At 36.0% G+C, this 22,360-nt stretch overlaps 1 protein-coding gene and 1 long non-coding RNA gene across 3 annotated transcripts in view; one reads left to right on the top strand and one right to left on the bottom strand.

Moving 5' to 3' along the window:
- LOC149414116 (serine protease snk-like) overlaps positions 1–22,360 on the bottom strand; it is a 623,520-nt gene that overhangs the window by 151,654 nt on the left and 449,506 nt on the right. The gene's annotated exons all lie outside the window — the stretch shown is intronic.
- Positions 12,689–14,259, top strand: LOC149414119 (uncharacterized). Its single transcript, XR_016304042.1, has 3 exons — positions 12,689–12,771; positions 12,875–12,955; positions 13,256–14,259. It is a non-coding gene; the product is annotated as an uncharacterized LOC149414119 (long non-coding RNA).

Here is a 22,360-nt window from a genome sequence, read left to right on the forward strand (position 1 = left end):
CTATCCCGATGGCACTCCCAGCAGGAAAATGTTGTACGGTGGGCAAGTACATACTCCCAGCCGATATATTTGCGGTCAGGAGTAAGGCAAGGAGGGTGCATGTCCCCCATTCTATTTAATGTATACATGGACGAGTTATCAAGTCGCCTGGATATCAGAGCGGGCTGTATGTCGTGTTAACAGTATATGTATGAATCATATAAGCTACGCGGACGACATGATACTCCTAGCTCCGTCGATCAAGGGATTAAGATTACTCCTAAACATTTGTGAAGAATATGGAAAACAGCATAATATGATGTACAACCCGAAGAAGACGGAATTGATTGCGTTCCACCACGGAAAAAGACAAGATACAAGTAAAATGCTCCCCGTATACCTTAACGAGGCAAAAATAAAAACATGTTCGAACGTGAAATACTTGGGGCACATTATTAATGAAGACCTATCGGACGATGGCGATATCGAACGACAAAGGAGAAGCCTAAGCATAGTGTCCAATATGATTGCCCGCAGATTTTGCAAATGCAGCAATACCGTTAAAAAAATACTATTCAATGCATTCTGTACTGGCCTGTATACGTGTGAGACATGGTGTCACTACCGAATTTGCTCGATGGAACGACTCCGAATTCAATACAATGACGCCTGTAGAATAATATTTGGATACCGACGATACAGCAGCGCATCGACGATGTTTACGGAACTAGGACTGCATGGATTTGCCGGCCTGATGAGACACCGGGTCACTGGAGCCAGGATGCGGCTAATGGCCTCCGCCAACAAGTTGGTGACCGCAGCCTACCAGCACCAAGCGCCACTCCTGAGTGAGCGCTGGGCCCAAGCGCACTCAAGACCACACCCTGCATAGTTGTCCTTATTAGTAAATTTATTATATGTATTATACAATGTAAATCTATATGTATATTTATATGGGACGTGTGGGATTGCACTAACCTCCCCACATCCTGGAATAAAATATTATTATTATTATTATTATATTAAATAAAGAATTATAATGGATTGTAAAAAATTAAAAAATTAAAAAATTAGAAAATACACAGATTTAGGAAACGAAATAAAAAGAATTTGGCATTCTCAGACTATAAAAATATTACCATTCGTTATTTCGGTTACTGGCATTATACCTAGCTCTCTCATTAAAAATTTAGGCGTATTAGATCTATCAAAAAATTTATATATAAAGATGCAAAAGTCGGTCATTTTGAATACATGTAGGATAACGAAAGATTTTTTAAATATTTATGTTGAGGGATCAGTAGGATTTATAGGCCCTGTTAGAAGTACTACCGAGCCGAACCCTCTGATATGAAAATATCTGGAGTCGGTGAATTATTTTTCCCATTTGATCTCTGGTGAGTTGACGTGTTGTTGTTCTTGTATTGTTTTGTATTTATTTTACTTATATAATGCACTTGCATAGTGTTGATTGACTAGCTGATCATTTGTGGAAAAGTGAGTGGAAGGGTTTAGTTTTTCCTATGGGGAAGATTTAACCCGGACAACAAAATCGGAAGCATAAAAAAATAGCAAACAAACCTCTAATCAAAATCACTCAAATTATGTAAATAAATAAAAACCAGAAGATATAAATTAGTTATACATATTATTATAATGAATTACCCCTGACTTTAAAAATGAATAAATTCCACGTGTTATTCAAAAAGCGCAACACATAATATAATGTATTTATATACACCACCACAAGTTATTGGCTACGTTTGGTGACTTAGCCTGGTGGCCGGGTTCATGGGGTGAGGATTGTCTATGTCTTGTCATCGGATGCTTCTGCCCTTCTGGAGAGACTGCTTGAGGGATACCTCTTTGCAGCAGGACTCTCTCGACCCATCGCCTAGCACCGCAGTGGGAGGGATGGATACCTTTTTCCTTCCCAGAACTCCTTCCTTTCGTTAAAATGACCCTCCACACAGCATCTCCAAATATGACATAGGCCCTGAGGGAAAAATTTTTTTCTCTAGGAATATGTTTAATGTATTTTCATGATTCGAGATTCTGATTAGAGGTTTATTTGCTATTTTTACAATTATTTTTATTATCAATCATTTTTGCACCTAATTTCGAACTAGGGGGACCCTGCGTTTACAGCCCCTGATTTGTAGATTGGCAGTACCTACCTATCGAACCCCAAATCCATCAACTTCCAAAATGTTTTGTCAAAATAATGTTTTACGCGTACATTAATATTTACGAAAATTAAATTAAATACCACTATTTTTCGTAATCTTAATGAAAATAGTGGCATATTATTGTCATTGAGTTGAATGTAAGGTTTGGTTTGTAAAAAAGTGCGTTAAAAACGGTAGTTGAAATTAAAAGTTTACCTATTTAAGTATAATCCATTCAGACAAGGCGATTTTAGTTGATCAACTCTCTGTTGAATGACACTTGATAGCTAATCGACAAGTGTGAACACCTTTTCAACAGAGTTGATCAACTCTCTGTTGAATGACACTTGATAGCTAATCGACAAGTGTGAACACCCTTTCAACAAAGTTGATCAACTCTCTGTTGAATGACACTTGATAGCTAATCGACAAGTGTGAACACCCTTTCAACAGAGTTGATCAACTCTCTGTTGAATGACACTTGATAGCTAATCGACAAGTGTGAACACCCTTCCAACAAAGTTGATCAACTCTCTGTTGAATGACACTTGATGACTAATCGACAAGTGTGAACACCCTTTCAACAGAGTTGATCAACTCTCTGTTGAATGACACTTGATAGCTAATCGACAAGTGTCAACACCTTTCAACAAAGTTGATCAACTCTCTGTTGAATGACACTTGATAGCTAATCGACAAGTGTGAACACCCTTTCAACAGAGTTGATCAACTCGCTGTTGAATGACACTTGATAGCTAATCGACAAGTGTGAACACCCTTTCAACAAAGTTGATCAACTCTCTGTTGAATGACACTAGATAGCTAATCGACAAGTGTGAACACCCTTTCAACAAAGTTGATCAACTCTCTGTTGAATGATACTTGATAGCTAATCGACAAGTGTGAACACCCTTTCAACAGAGTTGATCAACTCTCTGTTGAATGACACTTGATAGCTAATCGACAAGTGTCAACACCTTTCAACAAAGTTGATCAACTCTCTGTTGAATGACACTTGATAGCTAATCGACAAGTGTGAACACCCTTTCAACAGAGTTGATCAACTCGCTGTTGAATGACACTTGATAGCTAATCGACAAGTGTGAACACCCTTTCAACAAAGTTGATCAACTCTCTGTTGAATGACACTTGATAGATAATCGACAAGTGTGAACACCCTTTCAACAGAGTTGATCAACTCTCTGTTGAATGACACTTGATAGCTAATCGACAAGTGTGAACACCCTTCCAACAGAGTTGATCAACTCTCTGTTGAATGACACTTGATGACTAATCGACAAGTGTGAACACCCTTTCAACAGAGTTGATCAACTCTCTGTTGAATGACACTTTATAGCTAATCGACAAGTGTGAACACCCTTTCAACAAAGTTGATCAACTCTCTGTTGAATGACACTTTATAGCTAATCGACAAGTGTGAACACCCTTTCAACAGAGTTGATCAACTCTCTGTTGAATGACACTTGATAGCTAATCGACAAGTGTGAACACCCTTTCAACAGAGTTGATCAACTCTCTGTTGAATGACACTTTATAGCTAATCGACAAGTGTGAACACCCTTTCAACAAAGTTGATCAACTCTATGTTGAATGACACTAGATAGCTAATCGACAAGTGTGAACACCCTTTCAACAAAGTTGATCAACTCTCTGTTGAATGATACTTGATAGCTAATCGACAAGTGTGAACACCCTTTCAACAGAGTTGATCAACTCTCTGTTGAATGACACTTGATAGCTAATCGACAAGTGTCAACACCTTTCAACAAAGTTGATCAACTCTCTGTTGAATGACACTTGATAGCTAATCGACAAGTGTGAACACCCTTTCAACAGAGTTGATCAACTCGCTGTTGAATGACACTTGATAGCTAATCGACAAGTGTGAACACCCTTTCAACAAAGTTGATCAACTCTCTGTTGAATGACACTAGATAGCTAATCGACAAGTGTGAACACCCTTTCAACAAAGTTGATCAACTCTCTGTTGAATGACACTTGATAGCTAATCGACAAGTGTGAACACCCTTTCAACAGAGTTGATCAACTCTCTGTTGAATGACACTTGATAGCTAATCGACAAGTGTGAACACCCTTTCAACAGAGTTGATCAACTCTCTGTTGAATGACACTTGATAGCTAATCGACAAGTGTGAACACCCTTTCAACAGAGTTGATCAACTCTCTGTTGAATGACACTTGATGGCTAATCGACAAGTGTGAACACCCTTTCAACAAAGTTGATCAACTCTCTGTTGAATGACACTTGATAGCTAATCGACAAGTATGAACACCCTTTCAACAGAGTTGATCAACTCTCTGTTGAATGACACTTGATAGCTAATCGACAAGTGTGAACACCCTTTCAACAGAGTTGATCAACTCTCTGTTGAATGACACTTGATAGCTAATCGACAAGTGTGAACACCCTTTCAACAGAGTTGATCAACTCTCTGTTGAATGACACTTGATAGCTAATCGACAAGTGTCAACACCTTTCAACAAAGTTGATCAACTCTCTGTTGAATGACACTTGATAGCTAATTGACAAGTGTGAACACCCTTTCAACAGAGTTGATCAACTCTCTGTTGAATGACACTTGATAGCTAATCGACAAGTGTGAACACCCTTTCAACAAAGTTGATCAACTCTCTGTTGAATGACACTTGATAGATAATCGACAAGTATGAACACCCTTTCAACAGAGTTGATCAACTCTCTGTTGAATGACACTTTATAGCTAATCGACAAGTGTGAACACCCTTTCAACAAAGTTGATCAACTCTCTGTTGAATGACACTTGATAGCTAATCGACAAGTGTGAACACCCTTTCAACAAAGTTGATCAACTCTCTGTTGAATGACACTTGATAGCTAATCGACAAGTGTGAACACCCTTTCAACAAAGTTGATCAACTCTCTGTTGAATGACACTTGATAGCTAATCGACAAGTGTGAACACCCTTTCAACAGAGTTGATCAACTCTCTGTTGAATGACACTTGATAGCTAATCGACAAGTGTGAACACCCTTTCAACAGAGTTGATCAACTCTCTGTTGAATGACACTTGATGGCTAATCGACAAGTGTGAACACCCTTTCAACAAAGTTGATCAACTCTCTGTTGAATGACACTTGATAGCTAATCGACAAGTATGAACACCCTTTCAACAGAGTTGATCAACTCTCTGTTGAATGACACTTGATAGCTAATCGACAAGTGTGAACACCCTTTCAACAGAGTTGATCAACTCTCTGTTGAATGACACTTGATAGCTAATCGACAAGTGTGAACACCCTTTCAACAGAGTTGATCAACTCTCTGTTGAATGACACTTGATAGCTAATCGACAAGTGTGAACACCTTTCAACAGAATTTTGAGTCGAACGACGACAGTTGAAAGCCCGTCTACTTTTGTTGTTCAAGTATGAGTCATCCTTCGATTGTTTCGTGAACATAGGTTTCAAGTCGGTTGCGATTTTTAGTTCCCTGCGGTCGGACGTTAGGACCTAGTACCTACATACAACGATGGCATCTACTTCAATGGTATGAAGTGGTCGGATGATATGATGTTTAGTTCCCTGCGGTCGGACGTTAGGACCTAGTACCTACATACAACGATGGCATCTACTTCAATGGTATGAAGTGGTCGGATGATATGATGTTTAGTTCCCTGCGGTCGGACGTTAGGACCTAGTACCTACATACAACGATGGCATCTACTTCAATGGTATGAAGTGGTCGGATGATATGATGTTTAGTTCCCTGCGGTCGGACGTTAGGACCTAGTACCTACATACAACGATGGCATCTACTTCAATGGTATGAAGTGGTCGGATGATATGATGTTTAGTTCCCTGCGGTCGGACGTTAGGACCTAGTACCTACATACAACGATGGCATCTACTTCAATGGTATGAAGTGGTCGGATAATATGATGTTTAGTTCCCCGCGGTCGGACGTTAGGACCTAGTACCTACATACAACGATGGCATCTACTTCAATGGTATGAAGTGGTCGGATGATATGATGTTTAGTTCCCTGCGGTCGGACGTTAGGACCTAGTACCTACATACAACGATGGCATCCACTTCAATGGTTTGAAGTGGTCGGATGATATGATGTTTAGATTTGTTGATCTATACCAAAGCCATTCCTGACTTTGGAATCAGAAGCAAGAAGTAATTCGAATGCCCGTGACACTGCAATTTATAATATTATTTTTGAAATGTTACTGTAACTGTTTTTGTGTTTTGACATCAGATATCCATAATTTACTAAAAGTTTATTAGTTATCTGGCAACGTCCTGGTAATTCGCAATCCCGTTCTTCATGGAATTACCAATTATCTGACCGGCTCAAGCATCGGGCTCTATAGAAGCCAGAAGCCTAAGTCAATCTGGCGCACAAGTCAGTATATCAGACCGGCTCAAGCATCGGGCTCTATAGAAGCCAGAAGCCTAAGTCATTCTGGCGCACAAGTCAGTATATCAGACCGGCTCAAGCATCGGGCTCTATAGAAGCCAGAAGCCTAAGTCAATCTGGCGCACAAGTCAGTATATCAGACCGGCTCAAGCATCGGGCTCTATAGAAGCCAGAAGCCTAAGTCAATCTGGCGCACAAGTCAGTATATCAGACCGGCTCAAGCATCGGGCTCTATAGAAGCCAGAAGCCTAAGTCAATCTGGCGCACAAGTCAGTATATCAGACCGGCTCAAGCATCGGGCTCTATAGAAGCCAGAAGCCTAAGTCAATCTGGCGCACAAGTCAGTATATCAGACCGGCTCAAGCATCGGGCTCTATAGAAGCCAGAAGCCTAAGTCAATCTGGCGCACAAGTCAGTATATCAGTCAAATTCAAAAATTACAAACATGTACAACATAGCTTTTACAGAGTTTTTTTTGCGTACGTGTGAACAAAATAATTACAAACATGTTAACGATAGCTTTTACATTAGTTATTATGTACGTGTGAACAAGTCAATTTCAAAAAGTAACAAACATGTATAAGAGAGCTTTTACAGGGGTTCTTGTATATATATTCCTCCTTTAAATGTTCCCCATTACTTCACTTATCCCACACTCCCCTCCCCCACCTCTCTCCCGCAACTGACGCACTGTCCCACTCTAGTATACTATCCCTTTCGTTCTTGATAATATGTGTATTTAAATGTGTGTACTTCTGTATTTGATAGCATTATTTTTATAACAGTCCTGATGATGGTACGGCGGTACCGAAACCGGTAGACAGTAAAAATATACCAATATAGTGACTTAAAACCAATAATTTTCTTTTCATTTATTTAAAATGTCTAGTCAAAATATTATGGTTTCTTTTTAAAAAAATATATTATTTATTCATTCAAACGCTCTGATGGGCTTTTACGTGATACATATTTTACAGGATTTACTGTATAATACAGTGCCAACAGGAAGTGTCTTTGCTTCGATTTTGTCTGGCAGGTACATTCATATAAATCAATGCCAATAATTCAGGGCTGTCAATTGTAGATTAATTTTGAATCTGATAGTTTGAGAATTCTAGTTTCGGTACGTACGAGTAAGTTATTATAATTTATAAATTCGATGGAAATATTGATTTTAAAATTGGTATACCGAAAGAAAGATTATTGAGGTATGTTCTTGTTGTAACTATATTTCGTGCAGTTGAACACATCTACAATTTCTGCGAAATTATTACCACCTACCTACATGTAATCTAGGTACAAGTGAGTACCTAAATGACTCAGTTCTGATATTGTTGTTGTAATTGATGTTTCAAAGACCCAATCCTGTCTGATTACGTCTAAAAGGGATCCAAATGACAATCTAGTCTCCTTCAACGGAAGCAATCTTCCGAACAGGCCTTCCATTGATATGCTTGGTGTAACTATAAGTGACCAGCTCAGGTACGGGGGCTCCATCGAAGCCAGAGTAAAGCTGGCCTCTCAGAAGCTGGGCGTACTGTACAGGGCCCGCAGATACTTTAATAGTACACAACTGCTGACCCTGTACAAATCGCAAGTGCGCCCTACTCTCGAATTTGGTAGCCATCTCTGGTCCGGAGCCCCTAAATACCTGAAAAAAACCCTTGACTCTGTGCAAAAACGGGCGGTCCATTTGATAGATTCCCCAATCTTAACAAGCGGACTGCAATCTTTAGAGCACAGGCGTCAGGTAGGTATGCTGTCCTTTTTCTATCGGTATTACAATGGAAGATGCTCTGAGGAACTAGCGTCATTGATCCCTTCGGCACCGGTGCATAGTCGGGATACACGCCAAACGCGCGCCCAACATTTGTACACGGTTGACATTTGTCACATGAGAACGGGTCGCTTCTACGATTCGTTCTTAAGTTCAACAGCTCGGCTGTGGAACGAACTGCCGGCCTCTGTGTTTCCTCCCTCCTACAACATGGGACTCTTCAAGACCCATGTTCACTCCTTCCTCTCCACAAAAAGACCCTCCACACAGCATCCCCAAAGATGACATAGGCCCTGAGGGAAATTATTTTCTTCAGGGCCTCCTGTGTGGAGTTAATATAAAAATAAAAAATAAAAATTAAAAAATTAGAAAAAACTTTTGATCGAGTAGTTCTAGTTGGTATGTTGTAGGTAATTAGGCTTAATAAATCAGGACTGTCTATAACACCATTAAAAAAATATATGTAAGTCAAGTCGGAAACGAGTCTTCTATCTGCTAGTTTTAATTGTTTTAATTCTTTCATCAAGTAGTTGTAATTTATAGTTATCTATTGGCGTATTGTAACTCATCGGGATTGCTTTAGCAAGAAATAAAAATAAAAAATCATTAATAATTAAAAACGTGCGATTTTTTTTTTAGCTTTCATTGGCTCCTATCAAAAGTGTCTACCAAATAAATATACATTTATTAACCAAAAAAGGATTTGCGATTTTTTATTTTTTGGGATCCCTTACAATTTTTTTCAGTGTACGTAGATACCATGAATTTCCAAACACCATGCAAATTATGCAATTCATTAACTAATGCTAACAATAATAAAATTATTATTATCGTACGGAAATTTATATTTATAAAACTTGTCCGTGTGAAATCAAACCATGTCTCAGTGTGCAATATTTGGTCCGGTGCGGCGAGCAAATGAAACATGATACGAAATGGTTCGGTATATGGCTCCGCCCACTTAAAGCGCGTTCACGCCCATAACTGAATTTTTTTTGGCGTCTCATTTCGCCTTAAGAGGAAGCTACAAGCCAAAAATGTGTATATTCTTGGTAAACTTTATATTGTAGGTAATAGGCACTAAAATTGATTGACAAGCAGAGTCTAGAATCGTTCGATTTCAAGCACAAAACTGGTTTTTATTTATTTTGTAAATAATTTTATAAGAAAACAAAAAAGTTAATCAACTGAAACTGTCAAATATAATATTGGCCATAATATTGTATTTTTTTAAAGTTGGTTCCTTTATGCGTTCATACATTTCTATTGAAAAAAATTTTTAGTAGTTTACATTTATATTTTTTATTAAGTGATTTATTTATTTATTTGTATTCTACTCAAGCGAAACGATAGGAATACCTTCAATTTATCTAAAGCGTATTTTTTGGTAATCATAATGTACACCAATTCGTTATAAAGATTATTCCAAATAGTGATTTGGCATTAAGCTTCGCCTTAAATGCTGCACATCATATTGGAAAAACTTCTGTGTACGAGTGTATACTTATTTATGTTAATGGGGGCGGGCAAGCCTGGGTGCGCCACTGCTGCTGAGAGGACCGAGTCATGGCCGAGAACCGACATTTGAACTGAACGAATATAATATGTGTATAGATAAGTACATATAATATATGTTTGTTATCAAGGCGTATTTACCATTTGTTGTTATGACATCATTTAGTTTGACAAATATTATTAATATTTTCCTCTTGACATTTGTATCCGAAAGATAACAACAAACTAAAAAACAATATTATTTAAGCGTAGCACTTTGAGCGATAACATAATTTAAACAATAATATATATTTTACAAGCACTAATTATTCGCCTGAAACACTCATCCACATTGAAAAATCTCCTGATAAAAGATACATGACGCCAACGGGACTCGAACCCGTGTCCCTTCGATTTCCGGTCGACAGCTCTGACCACTGAGCTATGGCGGCTTATCTCTTATCCGCGAAATAATTCAATATATACTAGTGTTTCATTCAACAATTACTGCTTGTTACATTTTTTCACCTGAAAACAACCAACTTTATTTTATATGAGAAAGGCATTGTAAGTGCTAACTCTCTCACTAGATGGTTGTTTTCAGGTGAAAAAATGTAACAAGCAGTAATTGTTGAATGAAACACTAGTATATATTGAATTATTTCGCGGGTAAGAGATAAGCCGCCATAGCTCAGTGGTCAGAGCTGTCGACCGGAAATCGAAGGGACACGGGTTCGAGTCCCGTTGGCGTCATGTATCTTTTATCAGGAGATTTTTCAATGTGGATGAGTGTTTCAGGCGAATAATTAGTGCTTGTAAAATGATTGTTACCCTTTGTGCTATGCATAAAAAATCTTGTTTTAAAAACATTAGTTTACCAAAAAAATAATAATCAATAACATATATTTTAATACTACATCTCTCAGTATCGCCCTGGTGGTAGACTAAATGGTGTTTGGTAACTATTCTCGGTCCAAGATTAGAACAACCCGTGGACGCGCATGTCTCCGCCCCTTCACCCCACTCCTAAAAGGTCGAGCGTTAACACATTCAGACCCACTATTTTAATAAATTAATTATTTAATTTATTTTCCTACCGATAAATAAAAAAAAAATTAAAACATTTTAATACATTCAAATAATGATGATGATATTACAATACATATTGTACTTTATTAGGCATCAGATTTATCAAATCGGCTAAGAAATCAATCCAAAGTTGAAAATATCATCATTGCCATTAAAAAAAAAAAAAATTTTCCTCAGATGATTCATTTGAAATTTCAAAAGCTAACGAATTATCATTATTGTCCTCTAGTTCATCAACAATGTGATCGATATTCCGAAATTTTTTTTCGATACATATTTATTATCATTGTCCGTTGAGGTTTGTGCACCACCTATAAACATAAAAAAAAAACCGATCAACACCTACATTCACAAATTTTATACATATATTACCTATCTATATCCTTGAATTATAAAAATGCATTGTTGTAAATCGAATAGTCATACAAATAACACATAAATAATGTTTACCTGTCCTTTTTTGTTTTTCGTAATTGGTGATAATGAATTCGGACATATCGGCTGAACATCCATTTTATAGCAGGGTCTGAATGGGTTAATTTCTCTAAGCGCGGGCATTAACGACTAACGAATTGTCAGCGAAGATTGCCGGAGATAGCCGAGCGATGGCGAAGGAAAGGAGCGGGGGGGTGGTATGCGCAGAACGAACCTAATTTGGTACTCCAACAGGTCGTTCTTATCGTGGACAGAGTTTAGATCTCCATCTCCCTCCCCCACCCTTTAGTAGCCCGCCACGCGTTGCTGCAACTCGATATGTCTGTGCAGATATAGAAACAATAGCGCGTATTGCTTTTACGTCCAACAGATGGAATTGTTTTAAAAAAAATCACATTCTCACCTGTCACCTGTCACATGTGACATCTATATAATATGTGTATTTGAATTTAACGTTGTGTCAGAGATTTAAGATTTTTAACAAACGAACGTTTACATTTTAATTTACATAGATAATGTTAGTGGGCACGATAAAAAAAAGTTACTCATGAATCTCAGGGCCAGTTGTTTCGGAAAAAAATCACGTGTGTGAAAGTAATCACATCGTCAATCGACACAAATTTCCATAAATTGGGTTTTTTCATCGTCCGTCAAGAGAAAATTCAACGAAATAGGTATTCATGAAAATGTGATCACCCGAAATCGGACAGTCACATCTAACAGATTATATGAAGACCCCAAGGCAAGAAGTTGTTAACTTACATTTTCGTAAAAATTGAGTTAGAATGCTCTCTAAACTAATTCGCATACGCTCTTTCCAATGAACACCATGCCAGAGCTTAAAAACGGCAAGAACATGCTTAAATCAATGTGATGAACATGTTAACTACGTGTTTCTGTGACATTAAGTTGATAAAATAAGGGCAAGAACTTGTTAACTACTAAGTTAGCAAGTTCTTGCCGTAATTCTGTAATTAACAACTTCTTCCCATCTACATTGGCTTAGATTTTTATGGTTAACATGTTATTCACTCACTTTGACGTTTACCTTGGTGGTTTTAAAAAGTTTTGCAGTGCGTGTTTTTTATTTAAAAATCATCGAAAATGAGTTCCAGGGGTGAAAAAATGGTGAAGATGTGTCAAAAATTGATCAGGGAATCAGGTAAGCTGTATAAAACATTATCGTTCATCTTAATTTATCCTTAAAGTAGTTTGAAAATGGGTGGATCCTTTTTGTTTTGGTGTTTTTCTGCCTAAAAGTCAACAATTTTTTATTGTAATGCTTATTAATTTTTTTCAGGAAGTGTTCAAGAGTCCACTAATTTAGTACAACCTGAGAAGCATTTAGAAATACCTCAAAATAATGTAATTTTAATGGATGGTTAATGCAAAAAAAAAAGTTTTACTCTGTGACTCTGAATATTCTTTTATGTTTTCTTATGTTTTGAATTCCTTCATTAATGCTTTACAATATTTCGTTTCAGAAAGTGTTCAAGACTCTTTGACTGGTGTTGAGTTTGGGATATTATTAGGAATACCTCAACATGATGTCATGTTAATGGAAGGTAAACTTAAAAATACTTTATTGTGACACTAAATTCTTTTGAACATTGAACTAAAAATGATTATTTTATTTAAATATTGAAGACAATATTAGTGATTTCTAAACGAAAATCTGAAACAGAAAAATCAGAAAAGGAAACGGTCACATCTGGGACCGTTTCTTTTTCTGATTTTTCTGTTTCAGATTTTCGTTTAGAAATCACTAATATTGTCTTCAATATTTAAATATTACAATTTGAGGTTTTACTCAATAAAGTTATTCCGAAAAATAAAGATTATTTTATTGTACTTTGTATTTTCAGAAGATAATCAGAGTAGTATAGAGTATATCGCTACTACCACTGGTACAGGAGATATAATTTTGGAATACGTACAACAAGATGAGATACTCAATACTTTAAATCAAACTGGTGAGGATAAGGCTTTATAACTTGAATTGAATTTTATTTTACTGATTTGCATGTAATGAAGATTAAATTATTATTTTCAGATGCAGCTCTTGCTGTGGAAAGCAGTGTAGGACAATATACTGAGGACGCTGAAAGCGAAATTGAAAACAATTTAAACGTTTCTGATATAGAAAACAGTCATTTAGAAGGTAATTTGTCTTGCTGTACCTAGGTATATAATTTCAGATTAACTTTAAAAAAAATCATTTTTGACTGTTCGCTAACTGATATGAATGTGTGTATTATTTTCAGGCACTAAAAAGAGTAGGAAGAGGCCCAAGCTAGGGCGAGCAAGAGAAATAGCGCGGGACGCTAGGATGAGAGGTGATTCTTATGTTAATTATAAAAAAGCCTTAAACCTGCTAAAACACCAAAACTGGAAGAAAATCTTTGTGTTAGCAACTGCAGATTGAAATGTAATTCAAGATTTAATGCCGAAGTTAGGCAAAAACTCTTTCTAGAGTTTTATTCACTACATTCAGAAGCCCAATCAACTTTGTTATTGAGATCGATGAATATTAAAAATATAACCAGGATCACTTCGGCCAAACGATCCTGCAATATTACGTACTCTGTTTCAATACAAGGAATTAATGAACAAGTTTGCAAACCAGCCTTACAATCCATTTACCAAATAGGTAGAGGCAGATTAGATATTTCGAGGAGAAAAGGAGCTGCAGGAGTTTCATCACCAGCAGTAAGTCACAGAGGTCGCCACTGCACGAGGCCTAACAAAACACCAGATAACCAGCTTAAAGAAGTAAGAGAACACATCAATATGTTCCCTGCAGAAGCTTCACATTATTCCAGGAACAAAAATCCCCATAAATTGTACCTCGCATCCGATTTGTCAATCCCAAAACTGTATAAGCTCTATAATATGTTTTGTGGAGAAAAAGAGTATGCCCCTGTTTCGTTGAATCGTTACACTAGGATCTTTACAGAGGATTTCAACATGTCGTTTGGTGTGCCTAAGACAGACACTTGTGGAACTTGCGATAGCAAAAAATCTGACCAAGTTCATGTAGATATGTTTAAAGCTGCATTTGAAATGCAAAAACATGATAAGAAAAAGGCATCTGAACTTTATACACAATACAAAAAACACTATCGGAAAAAAGGCTAACTTTCAAAAAGGAATTTGCTGGATAAGAGTGGAGGAATTCGGGATTTATAAATATCGAAAATCACTCTCCGAAGAAGAGCCTTGGAAAGAAGTGGATCTTAAAAAAAAAAAGTTTGAAACATTATCTTCCCCGCCAATGCTGTCATCAAAAGTGAGAGATAACAAAGAAATCGATGCGGCCAAATGGAATGTTATCCAAAAATTGTTACCATACCTGGATGAGTTTTATCGTGGATTTTTTAAAAGTCTCACATGCAAAAATTTTAAAAAATTGACACATGCTCTGCTACCTTTTCTTTTCAATAATAATTATTATTTAGTTACTTTATATCAAAAAAAAGTTTAATTTGTTTGATTAAATAAAACAACAAGAATTTAACATGTTCTTGCCTTTCAATTCTGTATCTTCCTCACCTATCCCTGAAGATGGCATGAACATGTTAACTACATTTTTTTGTAGAAAACATGTTTATTTTAACTTTTGGACTGCAAAACTACTTAATATTACTAAATGTAATGTAAATTTGGTTTGTTTACTACACCATGAAGGATCAGTACATTGTATATGACATTCAAATAAAAAATTATAAGGCAAAACGCAAAAGTCTAAATATCTCAGAATGCCTTCAATGTAAGTTAACAACTTCTTGCCTTGGGGTCTTCATATGTACTACGATGTACCGATTATTGGTGATAACGACCCGACTATTTTGGCAAATAACGCAAAGAAAACCCAACGAATAAAGTTTATGAAGTTAACGGTTTTGTGAGAAGTTTAGATAACTTTTCTACAAATAATATTGTCGAAATTCGTTTTTATATCGTTTTATACGTTTGGTCAAAAAACTGGTAAAAACATTGAAAAAGTACAAGTTTGTTGCTCTTGTCGACTAAACATAACAAACTATTGCCGACCGTAAAAATGTGTATTTTTTCCTAATTTAACAAACTTCCTTCATGTGATTGACATTTTCGATCAAGTGAGCCATATACTTATGTCGGGCCATGTCAAGAGTCGGAATAACAGAAGAGTATGTACGAGACGATGTATGAGTATGAATGAGGCAAGGAGTGTGTGCCAAGAGTGACTTGTTTGGTAGTCCGTCCTCTCTGCCTACTCCTGCGGAAACGGCGGGATGGTTTTATACTATAAAAACAATCCATAAAATGTCTTCCAACGATATTCTGGTAAAACGTTTGTGGGCAAGTCTACCTAATAAACATTTGAATACATAATATATAGTGTGCAAGGGATGTTCAGGATATGCGGTCTCTTTCTACATGATTTCCTACACTGGCTTTGAGTCACAGAAAGAGTTCAGCTTATAAATACAGCACTGAACGGACTGGCGCACAGTGGGCTGAAAATCGCCTTTCATAGACATAGAGACTTGAATTTTGAAGATGTTTTTTTTTGGCTAGAAATGGATTCTGCTGATCATTACTATGATATAAATTTTCGTATGAAGCAATTGCGTGTTAGCATAATTTTTTTAAGAAAAAATTTGTATGGCACTGACATTAAAAATGAGGCTATCTCTGGAATCATAAGGTTGGCCATTATATCCTTACACACAGATATACCACTATTTATTTGTATTATTTTGACATACTTCGTATTGTGGCGCAACTTGCGCTTTTAAAAAAAAAAATCCTCTAAGTTGAAAAAAAAACTTTTTATGTTGATGATTCATTTTAATGCTTTACATATGAGTATGCTTTGTCTAGTTTACAACATTTTATTGACACTATAAACCAAAACAGTCTAAGAAATAACACAAGTTTTTTTACCAATGTGGCGATATATCTACTATTCATCGTAGGTATTTAGAACTTTTTATTGTATTGGATTGTATGATTAAAAAACAGTTGTACACACACATTTGATTTGTATTAAAAAAAATCATCAATAATAAAATCAGTAACTAAATAACAAATTTTAAATACTGAATTAGTAGAAAAAAGGAACAAATACAATATTTAAGAATCAATAAACAATAAATGTTAAACTTCTTCGTCACCATCAGAATCTACTTCAGAATCAGGCTCTACAATTGACATTACATCTAAGAATTCTATCGGAGCTCCCTGATCATCAAGTAATAATTAGTATCTTAATGGATTTATATTATATTGACATTACATCTAAGAATTCTATCGGAGCTCCCTGATCATCAAGTAATAATTAGTATCTTAATGGATTTATATTATATTGACATTACATCTAAGAATTCTATCGGAGCTCCCTGATCATCAAGTAATAATTAGTATCTTAATGGATTTATATAAATAAATCCATTAAGAAAACCCTAACATTTAGATAAAAAAAATTCTGAACCCCATATAATAACTAACTGAATTAGTTTCTTTGCAAATCGGTTTAACCGGTAATTTATTCAATTTAGATACCTATTGACATTTAAAATCCTATAATTGTCTGATTGTTGCCTAACCACAGTTTGAGAATGACCTTACAAGTCGAAACAGCTGTTACTAAAATACAACAGAATATACTTGCAGAACTTGAAAATAACTTATTAAATTAAATTTAATTTAAATTAAATTTTTCAAAAATAAATGGAGTTCTACGAATTAAACTAAATAAAATTAATAAAAAACTAATTTTTGTGATTTCTTAAACTGTTTTGGCTTGCAGTTTAAATAAAATATTGTAAACTAGACACAGCATACTCATATGTAAAGCATTTAAGCATTAAAATGAATCATCATCATAAAAAAGTTTTTTTTTCAACTTTGAGGATCTAAAAAAAAAGCGCAAGTTGCGCCAAAAAATACAAATAAATAGTAGTATATCTGTGTGTAAGGATATAATGGCCAATCTTATGAATCCAGAGATAGCCTCATTTTTAATGTCTTTGCCATACAAATTTTTCATAAAAAAATTATAACTCCTTCATTTGTACACGCAATTGCTTCATACGAAACTTTCTAGCATAGTAATCATCAGCAGAATCCATTTCTAGCGAAAAAAAAGACCCTTAAAAATTCAAGTCTCTATGTCCACGAAAGGCGATTTTTAGCCCACTGTGCGGCACCGTCATACTAAGCTGATATCTGCGTGAGGGACAATCGTACCGCTAAGCACTGGAGAAACTATACCATCGGGGGCCCGTGGCAAATTCATTGGATAGGGCAGTAAAAATACAGTCGCGTTGTAATTGATTTAAATAACTTAAGAATTTACCCAACACCATTACTAATATTGTGTGCATTTTTATTTCCAAAGGTATATAATTATGTAGGTATTATGAAAAAACAATTTAGTCTTTACAAGATATTTATTAAATATTATTACGCTAAAGTATCAATTATGTCATCAAAGTTTAAAGATCGGGCTATCGAATTTTCAATAGACAGAATAGCCAAGTTAGGTAGCCTGTTTTGTCCCATTGACTTTCTAAATATGTTTTATTGATTTTAGTTTCGAAAATGACCTATCGACACTAGCTGTAGTCACAGGAATTGTAACAAAAAACATTAATGCAGTACATACTTTAGGAAAGCTGCACGACATAAAATGATTCTTTATTATTAATAAATCAGCAAGTTCTCTAATACACGAAGCCTTTTTTATTTCGTCTCTGAAGGTGGACCGAAAACTGAGAATTTCCCTGGCAAATGATTCAGATATGTCTTTTTTATATATATCAACAAATTCTAGAGCTTTTTTTAAGAGATCAGTGTCATTTAAATTTTGCAAAGTGGCAGGTTGTAAAACACTGAAATTGTAAACAATTTCATTCATTGGAAGGAAACGCGATTTCAGTTGATTAATAATGATGTCCAATACTCGATAAAATATGTTCACTTTAATCAACCTTTCCGGATCTTAAAGACGCTCATCTTCGCAAAGTTAAAAGTAAAAGTTCGACAGCGCCACGAGAAACGTACTTTCTTGCTTATCAAAATGCGGGAATATCCCGAGCGTCTGTAGCTCGCCCTCGCCGCTAAACTGAAGCGACAACCAATGGATGCGTCCTAAAATTGAACGACTTCCTTTTCTTACTAAATCTTAATAATTTATTTGACTTTGTACCTATATGGCCTTTAGTTGATTTTATGTACTTTCATAAAATTTATAATTTTGACTAAATTTTGTCAAAAATGTTACTTCTGGCATTTTGCCAGCCCTGCCACCCTATACGCCACTGCCGCTAAGGTCGGCCAAGTCTGGCCTTTAAACAGACTATACCCTCACGTACAGTTTGGGATGTTGCATAATTAGTACAAACCTGTAACTGGCATTAACATTTTTAGAAGACAGTTAAAAACAAATTTCTTTATTATCAGGTATAAAATATGTGTTCAAAGCTTTATTACCTACTGGTTATGGCTGTATAAAATTTACAAATACATGATATTAATAATGAAATGGGGCCTCATCACAGGTTGAGCACCCAGTCACATTACCAAATCACACTTTTTCATAGTCATTCTGATGTATCAATAAAAAATGAATAAAAATATTAATATACAGGTTTTTCCAATAAGAGGTGTTATTTTGAGTAGCCCGCTATTTCGGTTGATGTTACTTTTGAATCTGTCATTTTTTGACATTTGACAAGTAGAAACTACGCCATTGATAAAAATGGAACGATACACGGTTCAACAACGCATTGAAATTATTAAAATTCACTTGAGTGAATCAAATGCAAATCATCTTCAGTGATGAGGCCCATTTCCACATCGGTGGCTTCGTCAACAAGCAAAATTGTCGCATCTAGGGCTCGGAAAACCCAAGATTTATTGTTGAAAAGCCTCTCTATCCTCAACGTGTGACTGTTTGGTGTGGTTTATGGTCCGGCGGAGTCATTGCACCTTTTTCGGAAATGAGGCTGGAGCAACAGTTACGGTGAATGGATTGCGCTATCGAAAGATGATTAATGATTTTTTATGGTCGGAATTGGAAGGTATTAATCTGGACAACAAGACGGCGCTACGTGCTACACAAGCAACGAAACCATTGATCTTTTACGATTAAATATCAAAATAACACCTCTTATTGGAAAACCCTGTATTATAATAAAAAGCCTATTTTTCTCAATGTTACATCTTTATTTAAATAAGAAATAAAACGAAACCTTGTTATATGATTTCAATTGCTTATTTATTTATTGGGGTAAAACATAAGTAATATATGTAGAATATGTTTTATACGCAGTTGTAAGTGTGTAGATGGAGCAATGTGCAGCACCTAATCTGCCATAATACATTAAGAGTGAACATCAAAATAATATACCACAAATATCAAATTAACAGTAAATAATACTACAGTTTTTTCTGAGGAAAACCGTTTTGTTAATTTCCCTTGAACGTTTAATTGGAGAGTTGATATGGACACATAGAGATAATTCGGTTTCTGCATAGGAACAGCCGCCATCCAAAACACAGACTTGTCATAATATCATAAACTCTGTTCCATTCCTCCAGTACTGATATACATTGTACTTAGGGCTGCCACCTCTCCGGGTTTGCATGGTGCATGTCCGGGCTACAGGTTTAACATCGATATCTCCTGGTCAGACCGGGCGGTGACAGCGAAGCGAAAAACGACGCTGGAAGAAATGGCATAAAGTGGAAAACTTGATTATGAAAGTGTATGCGGAATTTTCGAACAGTGCAAAACGCACGAGAGAATTACAAACATTTTTTGAGGAGTTCGAAAATGAATAAATTATGAGAAACATAAAAGACAAGATTGAAAGCCGATTGAAAAGCCGATTGAAAGCAAGATGAATTTTACGGTGTCAAAATAATGAGAAAAATAAACTTTTTGAGGCCATCTGATCAGGATCAATTAAAAAAGAAGCCAATGAGATTTACAGGAGAACTCTTGAATATATACAGAAATATTATGATTTTGAGGATTCTGTATTCAAAATCTTTTCCAAATTCGATCTAACAAGTGCAGTAAGTTACGAAGATACTGTGAAGGCTGTCGAATCACTTGGTTTGAAAAATGTCGACGAAAATAAACTTTATGACGAGACCCGAAAATTAAACCAAGTATTTCCTCAGTTCGTACAATCTAGTGATTCCACATTGCCTGTTGATTTACGATGGATTCAGTTATTCAAAGTCACCACAACCTCAACCAATTTTTTTGTACGTTTTGCGTAATATTTTTTTACAATGTAAACATAAAGATGAATGCTTAGCAGTGAGTATAGTTTTTATTCGTATTCAGTAAATTACGTACATATTAAAATTAATATGGTGAAATGAAATCGTATTACTGATTGATTCCATCTTTTTCCAGTATGGGAAGTTTTTCATAAACATAACCTAAAAGCCACTGAGGAAAATGGTGCTCAATTGACACCAGAATCAAGAAAACAGATAGGAAATGAATTTAATGCCCAGGGAAACTAAAGTTAAACCAAACTGCATGACTGTCAAACATTTAAAAGCTGTTTATGCAGATAAAACGTTGTGCGAGGTTAGTTACAATTGATATGTAGCGATCGTAAATTCATCTAGATTGTCTCGCTAAAGGTAAACAACACGAGCTACCTACAAGGTATACAATACGAATTACCTACGACAATAATATTTTAGTTTGGCGAAGTACATTACGCGCACTCGCCAGAAGGGTCTAGAAGGTTGAATTTCTTTTCTCTTTTATTTCATTATCGTAGCAAACCCCTTGTTGATTTTCCATTCATGTTACAACTGCCCAAAAATCGGTTGAGAATTGTACATGTGGTTTTTGAATGACGCAGGCGATATTATTATTATCTAATAAAACCTGCCAATACTGTTACAATGACGTATGTTTATATAATATTTTGATTGTTACAATGGCGCCTCTACGTGGTGATCCCGGACGGTTTTTTTTTCATATTGTTAATTGTGTTAGCATTTGAGGGTTGACATTTTTTTTGTGTATGACATTGGTATCTGGCCGGTTTAGAGATTTACTCTTTTTATGTCGACTGGAGTGTATCTTTCCTGGTTTGTGACACCACCTGGCTATTTCTTTTAAAAAAATTGTTTTAAAATTTTTAAAATTTTAATTCATTTTATTTTACCTAAATTTTATGTCCTATGGTAGGGGAGGGGGGGGGCATAGTGGGGCGAGCCTCGTGCAGCTCGAAACGAACGCTGTGCAAACTCTCAAAGGGCTCGCTTTGATTGGTCGTCGGTCGACGCGTGACCTCCATACGCGAACCACGTCATTTCAGTACGCGTCTGTGTGATGTAATCAAAAATATCAAAACCAGTGTTTTTCTTAAAAAATTTAGTGAAATTGAACAGCAATTCTTTCTAAAATGTACTTGTGTACTGTGGTGTGTTTTAGTTTATTATTAATCAGTTCCCTTCCGGATTTCTTAATCAACAAGCACAAGGTCATTGAATCAAAAGTAAGATGTCATAAGTTTGTGTTTAGTTTTGAACGAGCCGGTGGGGCATAGTGAGGTATGGCGCCTGGGGCAAAGTGGGGCACCCCACTATGCCCCTTTTTTGATTTTAGAAAATTGCCCCACTTTGCCCCGTTTTAAAGACTTCTAAGTTGTAATACATTTATTTTTTACGTTTTTAGCCAACATGGTGCGCACATATAAAAGGAAGACTAAACAGCATTCATGGTCTGTGACTATAAGCTGGACTATTCGGAAAAGCTTTTGTATCTGCAGCAACAATGACGACTGCCATGAATGCATTCAGAGCTACATGTAGGTATATGGCCTGTAAACAAGGATGTTTTTACTGACGCAGATTTTGCACCCGCGGAAACTACAGACAATCCTGAGCCTGCTGAGGTGCCTTTAGTTAACGAAGCCATTTCGCAGAGAGACAACACTTCAATG

Source organism: Hesperophylax consimilis, chromosome 20 (assembly GCF_061612785.1).
Source record: "Hesperophylax consimilis isolate HC1 chromosome 20, BYU_Hcon_1.0, whole genome shotgun sequence".
Classification (NCBI taxonomy): domain Eukaryota; kingdom Metazoa; phylum Arthropoda; class Insecta; order Trichoptera; family Limnephilidae; genus Hesperophylax; species Hesperophylax consimilis.